Below are 4,615 nucleotides of genomic sequence, written 5' to 3' on the forward strand. Positions count from 1 at the left end.
TTTCTTAGTTAGATAGATATTGATTAGAGATCTGTTGTATTAGAAGATGTTAGTGTAGCCAGGATGTCTTCCTCAGGCTGTTAAATGCAAGGTCAGTTAAAGCAGAGAAAGGCTGCAGTCAGGGATAAATGTTATTATGACGGTAAAAGTAACCATAATATTTTTCTTAATGTGAATTGTTGTGTTACAGTGTTTTTAGCTACACACCACTTAACCAACAGACATACACATTCACACGTTGATTTGCTTCATGTTGTGACTACTGCCAGAGCCAGCTGCAAGGCTGGTGAGAGAGAGACGTCTCGGTTGACGTTTCTGTGTAGGAGGGGGCTAGCCCAACGAAGTGATTAAATTGTATAGGCTATTAGGTTCGGGGCTTCTTCTTCCGGGCTGCCTGTGAGCAGCTTTGGGGGTGGAAGATGCCTGGACGTGTAATGTTAATTCTTGCCTGTGACCCTTTGAATAAACCAGCATGGTTATATTTTTTATATATCCAAGTGGTCTGAGTCGTCCCTCTGAGTTCCTGGTTTGAAAGAACCGGATGTGGCTTTATAATAGAATAAAGCCTTTATATCTGTACTTTGAATATTTTCATTTTCTTCTACTTCATACTTTGACTTCACTACACTTCAGAGAAAAATATTATACTTTGTACTCACTACATTTGTTTGCTAACTTAATAGTTACTTTTCAGAAAGAGGTTAATAAACCAAATACAGTATAATTACAAGATTAGTTAATTCTGGGTGTAAAATTCACAAACTACCCAGCGGTAATTCAAACTATAAGCATATAAGCTACTTCAAATTAGCTCTACCTTTACCAGCTGCAATAGTAAATGTGATGTACACAATAATACATCAATAATTATAACCGACCACATAAAGTCCCAAAGTAGTGAAATTAATTCCAACAGGTAGTGGTAGCACAAACAATAACATCATAGATCGTTAACCAGCAACACATCACATGCAGCGGACACACTGCCTCAAGCAGTCAAAACAAACAGGTACTGTGGTCCGGGGGAATCCAGTGTTGATGAGCTGATCATTCACCACCACGGGGTGCTTTACTAGCCGGCTGCTTGTAGGTTAGACTCGGTCAGGTAAAACAGCAAATCCCTGTTGTAAAATTTGAGTCTTATAGACTCTAGTTACTTTATAAGCTTTAGTTACTTCTCATGCCTTTAGTTCCCTTTAGTTAATTTACATAACTTTATTTTCCTTGTTTATACATATTACAGCTGTATTGATGATTGTCCAGAACTACTGAGCTTTGGTTATTTTTAATACATTTATTTTCCTTGCTTATATATCTTACAACTGTAATGAAGTAGAATCTGCTTACTTTGAATGCTGTAACTTCTGTGTAGAGACAGGCTGTCTGCATCTCCTTGTGACGAGACAGCCTATTTACATTTTAGCAAAGGCCTGTTGGCCTGTTTTACACCCACAGTAGACCCACTTAGCATATTCCAAGATTCTGCTTTGTCTTGGGATGTCCTGCAGAGGCCAGGGGCTACAACCTGAGATGACCACCCGGCCAGTTTAACATACTTATTAGCATCACACACACAGGGGGCCTGCAACTCAGGCCACCTATTGATCAGTGCACCTTGATATCAAGATCAGGGTGCCAGAGAAACACGCATGCACGCAGGCACACACACACACACACACACACACACACACACACACACACACACCTGGCCTAGATCACATATCAGCAAGCAAGCGCAGGCAGGGGTTGACCTACTTACAGCAAATGGCCAATAGGATTACAAAGTGGGAATTGTTGTACCTTTGTTTAGAGTGGGCCTGGCCCAGCCAGATAAATCCATTGTAAAAACCTAACACAGGGTTCAGAGAATACAGTAGAATTCCTCCGGGAGCTCTGTCTCTCTGATCCCAGCGCTGTAAGACCTACCTGTGCTCAGACTTTCAGTAAACTTTCTGTTGATTTTAAACAGTCCTCTCCTGTCTTCACTTCTCGTGCTTCCGATAAAAGAATTGAGTTCATTTCTAACACTGTACAGGAACATTCCTGGACATGCAGTAACCTCAGGCCCTGTATGTTTCTCCACATCCTCTGATTACAGTGCAGCATGTTGTGACAAAATTATCTATTAAAGCTCAGTGAGTGTAAAATAAAAACTTAACAACTCTGAAAGTTATTACAAATGTATTTCTGCAGAAAGGAGCTATCTCTAAACAGTGTCTAACACAGTCTGATGGCGAAAAGTTCCCAGAACAGAATGCTACCTCTTTTCTTATCCACACACACACAATTGCAGGAACAAATGCTCATACAGATGGGCAACAGGATACCAGTTAATACAGGATACTAGCCATCTGGTTCAACAGTCACACAAAGGCATGAAAATCTTTACGAACATGCTGACACAATAAATGGTGTGGTGTCACAATCACACAAATGCCTGCATACCATGACTACAAAGCCAACAGCTAATAAACTTCAAAGGGTGCTACCATAAAATTCCCACTACAAGCAGCAAGTAAAGTATATTCACAAAATCAGCTGCAGTCAAAAGATTATGCTTTTATGACACCATGGATGTCTTTTGTTTTTTTTTTTAAATGAGCTTGAAAATATACATAAAAGCTGTCCCTGGTAGGCTAGTGGTTAAGGCGCAGTGCTCTCGCCGCTGCGGCCCAGGTTCGAGTCAGGGTTGTGTCAGGAAGGACATCCGGCATAAAACATGTGCCAAATGTCAACATGCAAGCTGTCAGTTTGCTGTGGCGACCCCGACACGAGAAAAGCAGAGTGACTTTCTTTCTTGAAAATATACATAATAAACAAGGCAATATAACTTTTTGCACATGAACACACAACTGTCTGGAGATCATGACCATTCAAAGAAATCCTTTGTTAGAAAAAAAGTCTTGCAAGTGATAGTTTTCGAGACTGGTATAAACCAGGTTGCTTCTGCAAATACTAGAACATATGTTCACCTCATTTTTTGAGCTTTAGGTCATGTCTAAGATGATAATTCACTGTTATAACATTGTAGATAAGTCAAAAAACAAGGAAAAGCATGTCATTGTTATGATTGCTCATACACGGGAAAGTGAGTGAGCAAAAGAAAGGCGGACCCAGATGGCTGACTTCAGTGCAAGCAGTGATTTATTCTGTACAGTGCGGTGAATGGCAAAAACAGACAGGTGTAGATGAACTGAATAATCCGGGTGTTGATCAGCAGCAGAATAACAGATCAGTGATGAGGTAATGAGGTAGGCCGAGCTGCGTCGCTGGGGTCACTCCTGAGCTGGTCGGTGTGAAGCGGAGGTTACTAAGGGGATAGAAAGCAGGAGTTTGTACAGATGGTAACTGGTGACTGTGCATCGACCTGACTGGGGTAGACTGGAAGGGTTGCGTGGAGCCAAGGTCCAGAGGTAGTAGTCCGTGGAGGAAGAATACACCATGGGAGGAGAGCGGCAGCAGGGAGTCCAAATATATAAAAACGACAAAACAAGGAGAGAGGTACTGAATAAAGCTGCAATACAATGCAGTTCAGACCGTCATCATCCTCACAACAAGGTCTGCTGCTTTTTTAAACCTGGGGCTTGTGTGAGGGTGGTGTGGTAGCCTCACAGTGCCAGCAAACACATCTGAATGCCAGCCATTTCACCCTTCTCTCAGCTTTATAAGAATTCAGACTTGTTTGTTTGCTTCTTGCTCCCATGGGGCACCAGGTCTCCACTTTTGCCCTGTAATTTAAAATAATCATGCGGCTAACCTCTGACCTCTCAGGCTGGGTAGAAAAAAGGATGTGCTGTCATCCCACAAGTATTGATATCACCACAGTTTACTGATGGTCAGAGATCATTCTGTATATTATCAGAGAGTGATAGCTTCCATTCCCATCATAAGCAAGCATCAACCCAACATGCTTCATGTGCCTTAGCATGCATCTTCTCTATGAACATGCTGCACTGTTACTTTATTTTCCCGCAGGCCTGAAATTTTATCCAGTGAGTTTATAACATTGGGCTCCAAGAAGATTTGTTATTTTATATCTACCAAGGATCCTACCCCTAAATAGTTTAGATAGTTATACTGTATATAGTTTAATAGTTTACATTCAGTTGTATATCACTTGAAGTGTCCTGGTTGTAAACAGTGAGCATGTAGGCTCTGATTTCCAGAGCAAGTGAACACTCAGAAAGACCTAGTAGCGCCATATATGAACAAATGATATGCAAGGAATGTAGATATCTAATGGACATTGTAAAATTTCACCTATGAACAATATACTGAAACAGTGAACAAAATATGACCTAGGACAGTACTATTAAAAGAAGCCTTTGCTATCAGCAGTAGTACACCTTCCTTGAACAGATTCAGTTCCAATTCAGTTTTATTTGTATAACACCAGATCACAACAAAAATCATCTCAGGGCACTTTACATAGTAAGGTATGGAAGCCCGTTTCCGCCAGTAGGAAAAAATTTTTTTGATCTACAAAGTCATAATTATGAGATAAAAAGTCAAAATTTTGACTTACCTAAGTCATAATTATGAGATAAAAAGTCAAAATTTCAACTTAGTAAGTCAAAATTATGAGATAAAAAGTCAAAATTTCGACTTACCAGTT

At 40.5% G+C, this 4,615-nt stretch overlaps 1 protein-coding gene across 1 annotated transcript in view; it reads left to right on the top strand.

Moving 5' to 3' along the window:
- The window catches only part of LOC109971067 (uncharacterized), a 23,434-nt gene that overhangs the window by 9,742 nt on the left and 9,077 nt on the right, over window positions 1-4,615 (top strand). The window lies entirely within an intron of this gene.

This window comes from Monopterus albus, unplaced genomic scaffold (genome assembly GCF_001952655.1).
Source record: "Monopterus albus unplaced genomic scaffold, M_albus_1.0 scaffold214.1, whole genome shotgun sequence".
Lineage (NCBI taxonomy): Eukaryota > Metazoa > Chordata > Actinopteri > Synbranchiformes > Synbranchidae > Monopterus > Monopterus albus.